The sequence below is a fragment of the Ischnura elegans genome, chromosome 8 (assembly GCF_921293095.1).
Source record: "Ischnura elegans chromosome 8, ioIscEleg1.1, whole genome shotgun sequence".
NCBI classification, from domain to species: Eukaryota; Metazoa; Arthropoda; class Insecta; order Odonata; family Coenagrionidae; genus Ischnura; species Ischnura elegans.
The window spans coordinates 76,063,263-76,081,421 of record NC_060253.1 but is presented as its reverse complement, the minus strand read 5'-3'; the positions used below and the strand labels follow the sequence as shown (position 1 = coordinate 76,081,421).

The following is an 18,159-nucleotide window of genomic DNA, read 5'->3' as shown; positions in this document are numbered from 1 at the left end:
ATCACACAGATGATAAGAAATGTGAGCGCCAGCCAGGTAATTGGAAGGAAAGGCAGAGATTTCATTTTTTTCGAGTAATTCATTTATTTTTACAGTTAAATATTAAAATGAAATCCTGATTCCAGAGTCACTAGTTCGTTGCACTGAAAAATGTCTCTGTAGTTCGAAACTATTTCGTGACAAGCCAGATTAAGGCATGTTTTGCACATACTTACACTCGTGGCAATTTGGGATTTCGACTGCATTGAACTCGCTCGTATTTGAAAAATTGTTTTTTTCTTTCGGTATGGTCACTTGAAACAACAGCACGCGCAATATTCTTGGCACAGCTATCACAGATGGTACACTTACAGTAATCACTGGAAAGTGGTTCTGATTGTTCAAATGAGAGCATCAAGACTGTCTTGGATGTCGGCCTCTGTATCATCATCATTCGTCGCAGCGTCGATGATTACGGTTTCCGCCGTGCTGCTGATCTCCGCTGTATTCATTTCAACCGCAAGTACCTCGCGATTCGGTGACCAGAAGCCATCCGGAAACTCTGTTTTGCTGTAACGGGCGTAGAGCATCGAAAGCCGTTCTTGATAGAAGATGGTGGTCATAATCCGAGTAATCATCATCTTCTCAGCTATAAAGGTTGGCAGCTTGAATCTTAAATAAAGGAATTATAAGTAATCAGTGCTGGACTCGTGGAGTTGAAAATCGAATACATTGATTGGTAACAATGACCGTAAGAGCATAAATGACAACGTGATTACCTCTCGTTCAATTTCCTCGGGAGTGAAATTCTCACACTTGTCGTTCATTTCAATAATTGCCAATGCTGATGGTCTTGGATGGGTGCTTTCCGTTCGACGAGCGAGGGTCAGCTGAGATCCGCTCTTGTCACTTCTGCAAGGGCGGGGAAATAAAGACGGGGTAGGTACATTAGTGAGAGAAAGGCAGGGAGCTAAAAGCGTTTTCTAATTACGAGCGCCTTCCTACACTTAAAGGACTATGTGCATACCTCTCGTTCAATTTCCTCAGAAGAATGAATTCTCACACTTGTCGTCCATTTCAATGATTGCCAATGTTGTGGGTCGATGGGTGCTTTCTGTCCGACGGGTGATGGACAATTGAGACCCACTCACAGTCCTTTCATCAATGGTAGGGAAGTAAAAACGGGGTAGGTACATTATTGAGAGAAAGGAAGGGAGGGAGTTGGGAAGCATTGTCTAAATACGGATGCCTTTCTATATTTGTTGATGACCATCTCTTAACAGCTCTGCAGTAACCTTTCAGTCACGGATCGGTAAGGTTTAGCACCGACGTCATGGTGAGAGAAGGGGAGTTGAGAAAAGGGCCTGCTGTGTTTAGCGCCTTACGTCGATGACCCTCCACTATTGCATTGCCGCTTTATCGGAGGTCCAAAGAATTTTCCCACGACGGCATGAACAATTGTGCTTGGGGATGACGTGGGAGTAGACGACCTGATTAATATAATTGAAGATGTGAAGAAAGCTCAGACCGCTTCGATTGCAGACTCAATTGTCCCTAAGGTGTTAAACGTCCCGCCTAATTTTTCAAATGCGGAAAATGAGACTCACCATGTTTTACCTGCTTCGTCAAGCAATGCTTCTCCTTTTCCCAAGCTTGATCGTGGATTTGTGGACTCTTTGATGAAATCGCAAGCAGCAGAAGAGATTAATCAATCCGTGTTTCCGACATCAGATTCTGTCTTACCGGTTGTGGACGATGGATTCCCTACATCGTCAATGCAAAACATCAACTCTACCTCTAGCTCATCAAGCTCTTTAAATACAACTCGTCCACAGCCAGGGTTTGAAAGAGTGAATTTTGACCTACTAGGAAATATTGCTCACTCTAGCGACTTAGATGAATTTCACGGATTGGATGCTTTCCCTCCTTATGTTCTACCTGGATTCGAAGAAACTCCTTTTAATATCGACTCCCAAGCCTTAGTCTTTAGAAAATTCATTCCTTCCCCTTCGCCATGAAACGCCTCCTTTTTTAACTGAAGAATTGTTCTGTGGCGCCACCAGCTCTGATAATTCTCCCCGTTAAGATCAGAGGAGTAGTTCATCTCTCTCAAATGAGTTAAATAGACCCTGTATACAGCCCAGGTCATCAGACGCTCTGACAGCTAACGTGATGAATGAATTGAGCGCGGATTTTTCTTCCGAAGAAAGCGGGCTGGCGGAACCATCTGCAGAACCTCAACGGGGAGCACAAGAGGGTGTGTTCTGTTTTATCGTTATTATTATATTTATTTCATACACAAAAATAAAAACTCAAATATGATAATGCGTTTAATAACTGTAAGCCTCCCCATTCTCTATAAATATAAAAAAGATCATCCTCGAACATTTAAGTTTACTAAATTGTTTTCATTAGAAAGTTATTTAACTGCTAATTCGTGTTCTTTCCAAGACTTTTGTGAATCAAAGAAATCAATTGTTGTCATTTCTAACAGGTACAACCTCTGCTTGGCTAGGGCAATATGTGTGGGGATTTCACGTCATGAAGACAACGCCAAAATTATAAAGCAATGAAGAGGTGGTGGTTTACACACGCAGAGGGCTGAAGAGCTGTGTGAAGTTTCAGGGGTAAATTTAAATAACGGCGGTGGACTGGAGCATCTCAAGTCCTTCCAAGACCAACTTCCGTCTTACAGTTTAACAGTTTTTGGGGACCGTAGGGGAAAAGAAGTGCTCTTCGAAGGACCGTCAACTCCGGCAGAAGAATTGAGTGCAAGGAGACACATCGACTTAATTTATGGAGATATACATTTCAATTATACTGTGTCCCCAAAAGGGGCCTTCAGTTACGATTATTACTGCAGGCCTTGTCGGGTAGGCTTTTCTCATCTCTACGAGCATAAATGCGCATCAGAGTGCTCCAGATGTATGAGATCGCTGCCATGCGATACATGCGAACCAAATGTGAATTGTGAAGTGTGCAACAGAAGCTTTTATGGAGTAAGATGTTTCACGCAACATTTAGAGAGGAGGGGTAGAGGAAAGGCGCCGTGCGACGTCTTAAAATACTGCATGAACAGTCAAAGAGTGTACAGATTGGAACACGCGAAATCAAACCATGCTTGTGACGATATCTATTGCAAGATATGTAAGAGTAGGCATGTGTCTGACAGAAAATGCTACATGTTGCCAAAGGTGAAACAAGACAAGCCTACGACAAAGTTTTTCTTTATTTTTTAAGATATAGAGTGTAGACAGGACACACCTCTCCCTGAAAGAACTGGACAATTTCTCCATACCCCTAACCTTGTCGCACAAAAATGTTGTGGTGAGTGCATAAATGATGCATCTATGCAAGCTTGCACGCAATTCGGAGAAAGGCAGGAGATATTTCGTGACTCGGAACCGGTCCTCCACTATTTAAAATCCGTAGTGGTCATGAGGAATAAGGGTTTTAAGGAGATAATTTGCGTAGCACATTACGCCAAGGGTAATAACAGCCACTTCGTCATAAAAACAATGGTGGAAAAAATGAACTGGCAGCCGGAAATAATTTCTACAGGGGCCAAATTGATATCTTTAGAATTTGAGGGGCTTAAATTCATCGACTCACCCAATTTTCTTACGATGCCTATATCGAAACTTCCGCAGACGCTGGGATTAGATGACTCCTTAGCGAAAGGATACTTCCCGCACCTGTTTAATAAGAATGCCAACAATAGATACGACGGACCTATGCCGCCACCTGCTGACTACGGTGTAGAACAGATGACCAGGAGAGATGCAGAAATATTTCCAAGTTGGCACAAAGATGACGGAAAAAAATTACGTTTTCAAAATGGACGAAGAAATCGAGAAGTATTGCGTGCAACACGCGAATATTCTTCGCATAGCCTGTTCAAAGTTCAGGCAAGATTTTCTCAGCCTAAACGACACGGATCCCTTCAGAGAGGCGTTGACCATTGCCAGCGCTTGTATGTATGTTTTTTCAGAAGAAATACTTGAAAGCTGATGAGATAGCCATTATACCTCCTAGGGGATACAGATGGGCAGACGTTCAATCGCAAAAGGCCATTAAGTGGCTTCTGTCCGAGGAGCGAAGTCGCGGTCAAGTGATTCAGCATGCTGCAAATGGAAAAGAAGTGAGGAGGGAGGGGAAAAAGGTTGACGGGTACTTGCAAACCCCAGATTCGAAGACAATTTTCGAATTTAACGGGTGCTTTTATCATGGCTGCCCAAGCTGTTTTCCAAATAGACACGAACCCGTTCACAAAAACTCTCAAGAAACCGTGCAGTTGAGGTTCGAGACAACTGAGAGAAAATTGAAAATTTTCAGTCAAAGGGGCAACAGTGTAATCCAAAAGTGGGAGTGCGAGTTCGATAGGGAGGTAAAAAAAGAGAGCGAGTTGCAACAGTACTTGAGGGAGCATCCGATATGTGAAAGAAGTTCTCTAAACCCCCGGGACGCTTTCTACGGAGGGCAAACACACGCAATAAAACTTTATCACCGGGCTAATGAGTCGGAGGGGGAAGAAATAAAATGCATCGACATCTGCTCACCATATCCTTATGTAAACAAGTATAAGGCATACCCTCTACGGCTATACGTGGGCGAAGATTGTCCTCGCCTCGAAGAGATTGAAGGATTGGTGTGCTGTGATGTTCCTCCTCCTACCGACCTGTACTTGGCAGTATTGCCAATGAAGGCCAATGGAAAATTATTCTTTCCGCTGTTCCATAAATGTGCGCTAGATGAAAACCAGGGGGCATGCTCTCACACACAAGAAGAAAGAAAGCTAGTGGGGACATGGGTTACCAACGAAGTAAAAAAGGCGGTTTCTCTGGGATCTAATATTAGAGGAAGGTAAAGAAAGAGACTTGAAATTATTTCCCGAGAGAGAGGGTGTATGTCTAGAGAAGAAGCATGTGGAATTCAACGCTGGAAAACGACATCTCCAGAGCTGGACTTCAGCAACGTGCGGTCTTTACACATCCGTATTCCTAGCTTACCGTTAAACGGGGAAAGAAGAAGAGTTTTCCATGAAGAAAGTTTTAAATATATTCAGCGCAGACCACGACTTCAACGATAATCTCATTTTAAATCTCTTTGATAAAATATTCGATAGACGGTGTATGTCTTGCTCTGCGTATAAACCTCTATTGTTCGTGCAAGTCGGGAGGGCCGCGACAGTATCCACACCTTATACGAGCGTCAGCGCGAGGCGACCATCTTTTCCTCCCCTTCCTGCTTCTCCCCTTTCTCTCCGTCTTTACCCCTTCCAGGGGAAAACAGAAAGAGCCCAGCACTGAAAGGACATTCACCAGTCATCCCACAGCCCTGGAAACGCCTAGAGGTTCCTTCTGGATGCTGGGGATAGGTGGGGTGAGATGATCGTCCCATCATCGCGGTTCACGACCGTACTCGCCTAGGCCAACCCATAGCCGTCGGTACACACGTCCGTCCTACGAGCCGTCCATCACGCCGGAGATTGAAGAGGTGGAACAAGCCGTGTGTAAGCCCTTGCTGCCACTGACTCGAAAACCTCAACACCTCGGGATACTTGAATGTGGTTATAAAGTGAATTACAGTGATACAAAGCGAGTGACAATCGTCATTGATTTAAAAACAAGTGCAACCCCTTCATAGCGCTGAGCAAAGTCGGACGCTGCTCTGTCGTGTTGGACTATTTGGGCTGGTGTGGGTTAGGCCATCCACTGCCACACTGAATATAGGTTGTATGCCAGTACCTTTTACTCAGAGTTGACTTCAAAAGGTAGTAGTAGTAGTAGTGTTTATTTTATAGGGTGCGTCGGCGGCTAAGGCCATTTTGCACCACTCACTGACTGGTATTGGTAAAGGGGATTAGGCCCGTTCTGAAATTAACGTGTCAATAATTTACAAGAGGTATCATTTATATTTTATTGAAAAGTCGAGTTGAGTGTAGGAATGCTATCAGTCGGGAAATGTTTTCGGGAGTGTCTCCTAGTACCTCAGCTAGGTTGACTCCGAGGTTGTGATTCACCCGTGCAGTACGATATCTTGCACAGTCCGTCAGGATATGTCGCACTGTTAGTGGACAATCGCAATTTAAGCATTGGGGCTGTATTCTCTCTTCGGTGAAGAGGTATGAATGGGTTAATAAGCAGTGACCAATTCTTAAGCGTGTTAAAACCACTTCCTCCCTGCGGACATTTCTTATAGAGGTCTGCCACGCAGTTATTACGGGCTTAATTTCCCGAAGTTTGTTATTTTGGATTTCGAGCCATTGCGTCTTCCAATTTTGTCTAATCATACCCCTCATGGCATTCCCTAAATCTTCCGCTGGCATTAACTGAAAATCTGTATCCGGAGACCTGAGCGCATCTTTGGCTGCAGAGTCTGCTTTCTCATTCCCTGGTATGCCCACATGTCCAGGGACCCAAGCGAAGCTTATAGTGGTCCCTTTTTTACTCAGGGATAACAGAGTGCTTTGTATGTCCTGAACAATGGGGTGACAAGGAGAATAACGAGATATGGATTGGAGAGCACTGTAGGAATCTGTACAGATCATAAATGACGCAACACTGTTTTTAATGGATCGGAGAGCAATCCTAATGGCAGTGAGCTCAGCCGTAAAAATGGAACAGTACGGATGCAATTTTGCCTTAAGGACTCCATGATATGGGGATACCACAGCGCACCCACAGGCGGTATCCGATTTCGAACCGTCAGTGTATACGAACGTAGATTCGGAGTTTTCGGCGCGGAATTCCTTGAAAAGTTGTTGGTATTCTCCCGGCATAGTAGTAGATTTAGAGCAGCGAGTAAGATCAAGTCTCAAAGCTGGCCGGGGAATTAACCACGGCGGCACGTTGCTGTACCCAGTGGGGTACGTGGCGGGCAAGGTAAAATTGCGTTCTGCGATTAGGTTTCTGAAGCGAACACTTAGAGGTTTAGTGGATCTTGTCTTTCGGTTAAAAAGGTCTAAAAGCAGTGGGTGAGAAATAATGTTAAAACAGGGGTGGTTCGGCGCGGATAAAATTTTTGTGGCATAATTGCACATCAACGTCTCTCTGCGATTGACTAGGGGAGGCTCTCCTGTATCGGCGTAAATGCTCAAGACAGGGGAGGTCCTGAAGGCACCGGTTGCTAAACGCAGTCCCGTATTATGAACCGTCGAGAGCGGTTTCATGTAGGTCTCACGGGCGGATGAGTACACAATCGATCCGTAGTCTAGCCTTGAACGTACTAATGTTCGATACAGCATAAGCATTGAGGTACGATCCGCGCCCCATGTCGAATGTGACAGAAACCGTAAAATGTTCAGAACTTTGAAGCATTTGTCTCTTAGAGCTCGGAAATGTTCGCGCCAATTCAGGCGCCGGTCCAATGTCATACCCAGAAATCGGGCGTTCTCAACGTAAGGAAGCTCATTACCATTGAGATATAGGGACGGTGGGGCTTGTACACCCCGTCCTCGGTAAAAGTGAATGCATTTCGTTTTCTCAGTAGAGAAACGGAATCCATTCCTCTGAGACCAAACGGAGAGCTTATTCAGAGTCAGCTGGATCAGCCTAGAGGCATTCGTTAATTTTGATGACCTGCAGAAAATAGCGAGGTCATCAACAAACAAGGAGCCCATAACTGGGGAGCGGATACACTCGGTCACATCGTTTATCGCAATGGCAAATAGGGTCACGCTCAGTACGGACCCCTGGGGTACTCCATTTTCTTGTGGATATAAGGTAGATAGATATTCACCTATTCTAACTTTAAAAACTCGGGCATACAGAAAATTTTTAATGAAAATAGGTAGATTTCCTTTAAACCCCCATTTATCAAGTGTCTTCAGAATTTTGTACCGCCAAACACGGTCATACGCTTTCTCTAAGTCGAAGAACACGCCAATTACGTTTTGCCGCAAGAGAAATGCTTCCTGAATGAAACTGTCAGTCCTGACGAGATGGTCGGAGGTTGACCTACCCCGTCGAAAGCCGCACTGGATATCCGAAAGAAGGTTCCGCCGCTCCAACCACCAAACGAGACGACGGTTGACCATTCTTTCCATCACCTTGCATATGCAGCTGGTGAGAGATATCGGTCTATAGTTGTTTGGGTCCGATCCATCTTTTCCTTGTTTAAGGATGGGTACGACTATGGACTCCCTCCAAGGGTCTGGAAAACTACCCTCTGACCAAATTTGGTTAAGGGATCGCAGCATATGGGGGAGTGCTTCTTTGGGAAGATTTCTTAGAAAAGCGTTATGCACCTTATCTATTCCTGGTGAGCCGTCACGGGATTCGAGGATGGCGGAGGTCAACTCCCACAGAGAAAAGGGGTCGTTGTAAACCTCGCCAGAGTCTCTCGGGTTAAAGGTAAGAGGTATCGTCTCATTCTGCTCTTTCAGTGTTCTAAATGGTTCGTCGTAGCAGCCGTTACAACTCGTCTCCGCAAGTCGACGTCCGAAGCACTCGCTTATTTCGGGAGGTGTCGTCAGAACTCGGTCAGTCTCCTTCAGGGATGAAATTGCAGGGTTGTGGTTAGAGCCAGAGATGCTTTTAATCTTCCTCCAGATGTTGGATATGGGAGTCCTGTGGTTTATAGAACACACAAACTCTTCCCATGAAGCTTTCTTGGCCTCCTTAACCACTTGCCGAGCTTTCGCTCTGAGGCGCCGGAAGGCGGTGAGATTTGTCGCCGTAGGATATTTGCTAAAGATTCGGAGTGCCCTCTTTCGCACCTGTATAGCTTTTGCGCACTCCTCGTTCCACCAAGGAACTGTGGGCCTGTGAGATTTGCATTTAGAACGGGGTACGGTGGAATTTGCGGCTTCTAGAATGTTATCTGTGAGTACTTTTATGTTCCCCACACCATTCACATTGTCGTCGTGGTTAAAATAAAAATTTCTTTTAAAAAGAGACCAATTGGCCTTGCGGACAACCCAATTGCTTGGTTGAGTCGGACGGTGGATAAAACCGCCACCTTTAGTAATTAGAATAGGGTAGTGGTCGCTACCGCATAAATCTTTATGTACGGACCACTCAAGCCTACGCATTAGGCCACCTGTCGAAATACTTAAGTCGATACACGAGAAGGTACCGTTGAAGCTGTTGAATCGAGTTTTTTCACCGGTGTTTAGTAAAAACAAGTTAAGGTCATTGATAAAATTTGTGACTATGTGTCCCCTTTGATTGCACTGAGTTCTTGTGCTACCCCATAGGGTGTCGTGTGCGTTGAAGTCACCCATTAAAACATAGGGCCGAGGTAACTGACGAACGAGGGATTCTAAATTAACTCGACTCACAGGTGCACCTTCCGGCAGATATACGTTGCAGAGAGTAATTGCCTCGGGTGCGTGTACTGTCACTGCAATTGCCTGCAGCGGAGTGTCCAATTGCACTCGTGAGGTGTATAGGGCCTCCCGAATAGCAATTGCCACTCCACCCTGGGCTCGCTGACCACTGGTGTCGTCAAGTCTAAAATATTTAAAACCTTTTAAAACGGTCTTGTCTGTCAGCTTAAAATGCGTCTCTTGCAGGCATATGCAGACGGGGTTATAGTCTCTAATTAAAACAACCAGCTCCTCCTTGTGCCTATAAAAACCATTCATATTCCATTGTAGAATAAAATACATGGTTTAAATTGTTAAAATAAATAAATAAATAAATAGGTTAAAAACTGGAAATGTACGTATGTACACAATGAGCGGAGGATCAACGTTTTAACCGCTGTTTCCTCTGCTTTATCCTGGCCTGGAACACTTCTGTGTCCGAGACACAGAGGTCTTCTTCCATGGCATCATATTGTGCATCTTTAGAGGATGTGGGTGGGGGTGTTTTATCCCGCTTATTCCCAGCATCCTCAGAAGTAGATTTTGGGTTTTTCTTAGGGGAAGCCGCCTTAGAATGACTTTTCCTGTCTGTGACTTTATTAATTTGCTTTTCTGTTTTTTTTGGTTCTCGTATGGGCATCTTCGTGCTCTCAATGCGAAAATCATTATAAGTCTGAGTAGAGATGGTACATGTAGTTTTTTTAGTGGTGGTTGCCACTATTTGCGAATACGATTTTGAAAATGTTGGGGCCATCTGTGACCGGTATTTCATTCGTGCCTCGGAATAGGGGATTCTTTCCAGGGTCTTTATTTCCATTATCCTCCTTTCATCTTTCATGACGGGACAATCTCGGGAGTACGATGGAAGCGTGCCCTCGCAGTTGACGCAGAAAGGCTCCGATGAACATTTCTCACCGTCATGCTTGTCCTTGCCACAGCGCGGACAGGTGTTCTTGCCCTCACATCGCGGTGCGATGTGGCCGAATTTTTGGCATTGAAAGCAACGCATCGGGTTGGGAAAGAAAGGTCTCACAGGTACCGATTCATAGCCTAGGTAGACTTTGCTCGGGATTTTATCCAAACCGAACGTGAGGATTACCGAGGTAGTATTAATCACTTCACCGTTACGCTTCGTTGTAAGTCGTCGACAATCAATGACACCCTGGGAAGCCATCTCCTTCTTAATTTCGTCTGGTTCGACATATAGTAGGTCGTAGTGGCTGATCACACCCCTAGAAGTATTTAGAGTACGGTGGATCTCGACATTGATTGGTATATCGTGCAACTTTTCTACTTTTAACAATTTTTCGGCTTGTACGTTATTGGCTGTTTCGATTAATAGGGAACCATCTCTAAGTTTCTTTACTGAGTTTGGCTCTCCTGGAATGATGGCTTGAAGTGCTTTTTTAATGAAGAAGGGAGAAACCTTTTTCAAATTTTCGCCGTCCTTGGAGCATTTCAATGACAGAAACCGTTTTGCTCTTTCGAATAACTGTTCTCCTCCGCCCGTGTCCGGGCGGGATCTCTTTGGTGGAGGAAGAATTTCAGACTCCATACTACGTTATATTTCATCCCCTGGGCTCCCCACCCACCACGGAGCCACACATTCGGGACGCCACACCGAGATTCGGTGTGGTCGCCAGGGCTACCCAAGGGACATAGGAACCTTCGAAAGGGGGTCTCTTTCGGGTTAGAACCTCTAGCGCGGGGGCCCTCCGAACCCACACGCCTTCGGCCGCCCTACGGAGACCCCCATATCTCCAGCACTAACCCGTCCTGGCGTACGCTCGGAAGGAGCCGCCAAGCTCCCCAGCCGCCAGGAGCCGATTGACCGAGCTGGGCTCTTCTCGGCCGCCCGTTTTGCGGGGAATCCAGGGCCGAAGTGGGGTGTTGAACTCCGGCCCATACCGGGTTTCCGACGCCCAGCTGGGTGCCGGAGAGCTCACCCACCAGGATCCCCTTCTCCCCCACGTACGGGTCTCCACGCACGGCAAACACGTGGGTGATTCTGGACGCCAGATCTTACGGCTACTCAGAGCAGCAGAGTCACATGCTGTCTGGACACTATCCGAGCGAGCGACGGGGTTTTTTTACGAGCTTGTCTCCTCGGTGGGCTCGGGTCCGTGGGGGCGCGACTCCCCAAAGGAAGAGATAACTCTCCTCCCCCCGTGCGGGGACTTCAAAAGGTGTAATTTCCTTTACCACATCCTTCTTATTCTTATTTATATGTCTCAATGTGAATTTATTATCAATGAAAAATGATAAACTGATAAATTCATATTTTCATAGTGACGCGGTGCCGCATAGCATCCCTATAGGGAATTGTGTTTTAAAATTTAAAAGCATATACGGCATAAAATCCATCATCTTGGAGGACAAGAAAGGCAATAATGAACTAACCAGTGTTTACTTGGCAAAATCCTCTTGCGATGGACTGTTGGCCTATGCTGATTGTGTTAAAATACGATGGGAGGAGCGGAACGTAAGGTCTCCTACACTACGTCCTGTAATTGCATACGTTGATGCTGTTTTCAATTTCGAAGACTTCAGACTCTTCCCTGAGCGATGATCAAAAGCTTCGGGTTGGGCGGGCCGAAACTCCCGATGTGCGGACAAGGGATGAACACATCATCAGGTCCGCTTGTCGCGTGGCCCGTGTGATTTCCCCAGGATCTGAGACTGTGCGCATATTAATGGCGTCAGGAGCGTATGCCGCGGCTAGACTCGGATTTCTTAGGACTGGTGACGCGGGCATCCCAGATGGTGACTGGCTGTTAAGGGACTATGAGGCGGACGATAACGAGCCGGCTGCTCCTGCACAAGGGATCACTATAGACACCATCAAGCAGGCTGCGACTCTGATAATCGCAACCAAGGTTCAGTGGTGGACAACAAACCATCACACTAGCCAGGTCCAGGGGCCCATTCCTGGTTATGTAGGCAAAGTGATCCAGACAATCCCGTCGGTCAGGGACTTGGCTCACGATGTCCAGGGCAGAGTTGTGCACGCAATGGGGCACTGGGCCAGCACCAGGTTCGTGTTGCAGTCCTGCGGCCTACAAGGGGTTGCGGCTACTGCAGCATTGGCACATACCGGACGGACTGCGCTGTCGCCCGGAAAAGATATAGAGCTCCGGATCTCTTCACTCCCTGCTGGAACGCACAGGCATGCAGTTGCCAGGGCCGCTTTCAAGCGTCTGCAGAACAGCAACCTGGTAGCCTATGTCGGGGAGCTTGGGCCATTCCGCGCTCTCCTTGAAAGAGCCAGGCGGATCGACAATAATCCCGTCGCTTACCATGTTGGCGCACGCTATCTTACCGGGCAAGAACCAGCTGCCTTCCAGGACACAGACGCAGAGGACTGCATGGGCCGTCTGGGCAGTTATGTGTTGAACGTCCTGGCTCGGAGTACGCTCGTGAAGTCACCACATTTCGTCAGGGCGAGAGTACAGGGATACCCTGACTACAGCGACGCATTTGAGGCGACTTGTCGTTGGCCCGGGATGGGCCAACGGGTAGGGTAACTGTGAGGTTCGGATCCTCACACCCCCCGTTGTTGGTGCGATCACGAGTAAGTGAGAGAGAGCGGTGTGCACTGCTAGCGACCGGAGCGGAATCCGGCAATACTAGCCACTGGAGCGTAATCCAGATTTTGATACTATTGTCAAAGTGCCAAACCCAAACAGGGTGCCGCAAAATCCACCAGCCCAGCCGCTGCCTCCACGTGGCCCCGGGCGGGCAACGGGCAAAGGCCCGGCTAAAAGCGGCTTAAACAACACTAAAGGGACAGTGGAGCTCGCATCCTCAAGCACGACGACAAGGATGTCGACGAAATCCGAACTAAAAGTCGACAGTCAGGAGATGAATGAGAAAATGCTGCGTCTCAATGAGACCTTTGAGAAGAGCCTAACGGCCTGTTTCACCATTGCTTCTACTGAAAAATTATCGGTACCAAAGAAGACAGATTTAATAGAGGAGTTAACCAGAATGAAGTCCTGCTTCGAAAGCTTAGTTCACGACCATATTAGGAATTTAACACGTATGGAGGAGCATAACGGGAAAACCCAAATAGATGGAATTAAAGATTGTATAAGGGATGAGGTGAAGAGGTCTCTGGAAGCAGTCCAGCTGCAATCACAATCATACGCCAGAGCTGCAAAGTCGATGGCGTATCCTAAAGTAGCTGATGGAAAGAAAATAGTATTGGAAAGTAACAATACTGCAGTAATCATTGCACCAATAGAGGGTGGCAAAATGACAAGTGATGAAACCAAGACAGCGGTAATGAAAGCGGTAGATCCTAAAAAGCTTGGGATCAGAATTAGAAGACTTATAAAAACAAACAACGGAGCAATTAAAATTGAGTCCGACAGCCCGGATTTGGAGAGCAAACTAAAAAGCTGCGAAAAGTTAATAGGAGAATTTAAGGTACAAACCATGCCTAAAAATAAACCTCGCTTGTGCATATTTGGAATTAAAAACACTATGCCTGAGGAATTTATCTTGAATGGAATTAAGACTCAAAACAACTTGCTCAAGGAAGCACATGTCAAACCCCTATTTAAATTCGGAAGGAAAGAAGCTGTCACATGCAATTGGGTAGTAGAAGTTGATCCTCATTCGAGGAACATACTATTGAATAATAAAAGTCTTTATTGATTATGGATCTTTTAATGTAGCAGACCACTTGACACTTAAACGCTGCTACAGGTGCCAAGCGTTTGGACACTTAGCTAAAGATTGTAAAGCAGCAGACAACATTTGTGAGCACTGTTCAGGGAATCATGATACCAGAAAATGCGATAACTTAGGAAACGACCCTATTTGCATAAATTGCAAAAAAGCGAATCTTCCAGACAACCATAAGGCCAGCGATCCCAAATGTGGGACCCATCGAAGACGAAGAAGGAAGTTAATGGAGTCCATCGATTATGACGGCACACCACCACAGAAATGAAAATGTAAGGATTGGGCAAATCAATCTTCACAAATCAAAGATTAGCACATCTGAAATTAAAAAGGTCGTGCTGGATCTTGGATTGGACGTTCTACTGGTCCAAGAACCATACACGTATCTTAACAAAACTGAAAATACATGGAAAATTCCCGGTATTGGAATCAAAACCAGAAGCAGTCCTACATTTGCCCACTCCACCTTTAAAGCAAGCATTATTTGTTTTAATGAAAATTTCGATTTTATTTCGATGGAGAGCTGTGCCGACGGAAACTTCGCTGTTGCGGAAATCAATACAGGTAGCCAAGTATTCACATTAATTTCTGGATACTTTCCACCAACGGATTGCATAAAAAACGGTATCGCTAGACTTTCAAGCATCTTGTCCAAATGCTGTAACAAGAGAGTGATAATTGGCATTGACTCAAATAGCAAAAATGAGATATGGTTTTCAACCTTCACCGATCTAAGAGGGAAGGAGGCAGAGGAATTCATAAATTCAAATAATCTATTTTTGCTAAACGAACCTGGGTTCCCAACCACGTTCAGCTCTAGCATTGGAGAATCGAATATTGACTTAACGCTTTGTACTGCTAACGTAGTTCAAAACATCATAAACTGGGAGGTAAGGGAAGATGTAAGCATAAGCGACCACCGGCTTCTGGCATTCTATGTTACGCATAAGAGGAAACATACTCAAAACGTCAGTAGAAGACGCCTTAACTTTGGAGCAGCGAATTGGCCACTCTTTCAAGAAAACTTTGCCACATGCAGCTGGCGGAACTCAGAAAGAATCCCCTGGCAGCCTACTCGATTAAATATTGATGAACGAGTAGCGCAATTAACTTCAGACTATATGAATGCAACGACTAAGGCAATACCCTTCACCAGACCTAGAAAGAGCGTAGTCAAATGGTGGAATTCAAAACTCCAGCATTTGAAGATGAAATGCAGAAGGTTACGGAAATCTTATCAGAGAAGCAAAAACGACTCCCGTTTGGAAATGAAGAGGATTTACTACGATGCGGTTGGAGCCTATAAGGATGAAATAAAAAAGAGCAAAGAGAGAAGCTGGCGAAATTTTGTGCAAAACAACTTGGAGCAAAACCCATGGGGTTTTGTATACAAACTCTCCAGCCAGAAACTGAGAGTACCGACTACTTATATTTCAACTTTAAACCCGCAAGGAGAAATGGGAAGCCTAAATGCAACCCTGAGTAATATTTTGCAGACCCTCATCCCCAACGATCAAGAGGATAATGAGACAGGAATCCAAAAGGAGATCCGATTAATGGCAGAAGGAGATGGAGAAGCTGCAGAAGTGGAAATAACTGAGACGGACACCGCAAATGCAATATACGGGATAAAGAAAAAGAAGGCACCGGGGATTGACGAGGTCCCTGGCGAACTAATTTTACATTCAGAAACAATAGTAACTCCGCTACTCACAAGAATATTTCAGGATTGCCTCCGCCTAGGTTACTTCCCAAACGGCTGGAAGACAGGACTTCTTTGTACAATAATCAAATCCTCAGGAAGAGACCCTGCAGACCCTAAAACTTACCGTCCCCTTACCCTGCTCCCCGAGTTGGGTAAGGTATTCGAAAGAATTATCAAAGCAAAAATTGAAGAAAATATTTCAGATGAAAACTTATATCATCCGAGTCAATTTGGGTTTAGAAAGGGACTCAGTACGATCCACGCTGCGCGAAAACTCAAATCGGAAATCATGGATTACCAAGGGAAGTATGTGGTTGTAATCTTTGTGGACTTTGCTGCAGCCTTCGATTCAGTATGGTGGCCTAATTGTATACTGCAAATGAAAAACTTAAATATGCCCAAAAATATAATCAGGCTCATGAGGAGCTACTTCTCGAATCGGAAAACAATATTAAGAAGTAAACACGTCGAAGAAGGGAAAGCTGTAACGAAAGGAGCACCGCAAGGATCGATTCTCGGACCATTGATTTGGAATATTACGATGAATGAGGTGCTGAGGATGAATCTACCAGACGGCTGCACCATAACGGCGTACGCTGATGACTTGGCGGTGGCAGTGCCTGCTAACTCAAGAAGAGAACTAGAAAATAAAGCAAATGCATGCTTGGCAACCATAAACGCCTGGAGTTCCAAAGTAAAATTACAGATTTCCACTGCAAAAACTAAATACGTTTGCTTTGGCAACACCCGACTGTCTAGGAATCCAACTATAAAGTTAGAAGGGAAAAACATTCAACGAGTAAGCTCGTTTAAATATTTAGGAATATGGTTTGATGAGCGAATGACTTTTCAGACGCACGTTAATAATATGTCAGCAAAGGTTAAAACCATTTTCTATGCGTTACATAGATTTTGCAAAATTAATTACAACATTAATCACTCACATCTCATAACAATTTATTCTACAGTGGCATTACCTGTTCTAGCCTACGGTTGTGAAATATGGGGTGAAAAGCTAACTCAATCCCGCATTGTAAGGAAGCTTAATGAAGCTCAACGAGCTTGCCTTCTAAGCATTGCCCGAGGATACAGCACTATGAGTGTCGACGCACTAACAGTGATCACTGATATAATTCCGATAGCCCTAGCAGTGGCAAAAAGGAAAGCAAATTCCGAACTAAAACGCTTCGGAGCCACGAAATTCCTAAACACTGACATTAGCATAGAGCAACCTAGGTATGAATTAAAAAGGAGGATAAATCAACTAATAATCACCGAATGGCAGAAGAACTGGGATTCGAGCGAAAAAGGACGGCAAACGTACAAATTCTTCCCCAGCATCATGGAGCGCCAAAAAATGAACATAACAGCATCCAGACAAATAACAGAAATTCTAAGCGGACACGGAAATTTCAAAACGTATCTAAAACGTATAGGTAGAAGCAAGACGGATGAATGCGAGTGTAGCACAGGAGACGATTCTTTCGAACATAGAGTGACTTACTGTCCATTGTACCAGGCTGAAAGAGCTGAACAACGGAAAATCCTCGAAAATTGGCCACCAGAAATGACTGAAATTGGAAAACTTGTACCCAATAATGCAAAAATTATTACTGCGTTTAACCGCAAAATCATTCAAGGAGACGCTGATGATGAAGATGGAGACGAAGACCAATGGTAGGATGAAGGAAGAAGATAAGAAGAAGATAAGAAGAAGACGTCAAAATTGTTAAGCAAGCAAGAAGAGAAGACAGAAGATTCAGAAAATCATGTAAAGCAAAAACAGAAGACGAGCCAGATAGAAGACGCTGAAGATAATGGAAAATAAACGCTTACATTCTTAAGAATGAAAATGTCCAAAAATAATAATTTTGTAACTTAAAAGAAAAAAAAAATATTTTGTTAATTTCTCTCTAACATACTATTTTTCTTTTGATTAAAGCAATTGTAACTTAATTTAATAGGGGGTTAAATGTTAAAGGAACCCCAATTTCTGTAAAAGTCTTACGGAATAAAGGCATAGAAAAGAGGAGAATGGAATAGACTGGAACTCAGACTTGACATCTGATAACATTCCATTCTCCTCTCTTTTTTTTTTTTTGTTTTCAATTCATATCACAGTGAGAGCGATAGCAAGTGTCTTTATACTTAAGTGTTTTCGTCTAGTAGAAATCTTGTTTAAAGGGTGCGTCGACATCTGAGGTCATTTTGCACCACACCATATCGCATGCTAAAAAGTACGTGAAGTTACGCTAAACTTTGTGCAGGAGGCCAGTTACTTTCAAAAAATTAATTACCCGCCTAAGTTGCTCAGGGTCGTCACGGAGCATGTCCTTTAATCCTCCGATAAGGTCCAATCTATTCTATTTTATTACGCCATACCCCGTATAAATCACACACTGTCAAGAAATGTCTTACACTGATAACGGAGTTTCACACAATACACTGAGGCGGGATTTTATTTACCGTGAATAGA

The 18,159-nt window shown here is 44.8% G+C and overlaps 1 long non-coding RNA gene across 1 annotated transcript; it reads right to left on the bottom strand.

Annotated features, from left to right (window-relative positions):
* Nucleotides 1-107: 107 nt before the first annotated feature.
* LOC124163703 lies at nt 108-4,970 on the bottom strand. Its single transcript, XR_006865831.1, has 3 exons — nt 1,007-4,970; nt 759-891; nt 108-651 (listed from the first exon to the last, which is right to left on the bottom strand). It is a non-coding gene; the product is annotated as an uncharacterized LOC124163703 (long non-coding RNA).
* Nucleotides 4,971-18,159: the final 13,189 nt, after the last annotated feature.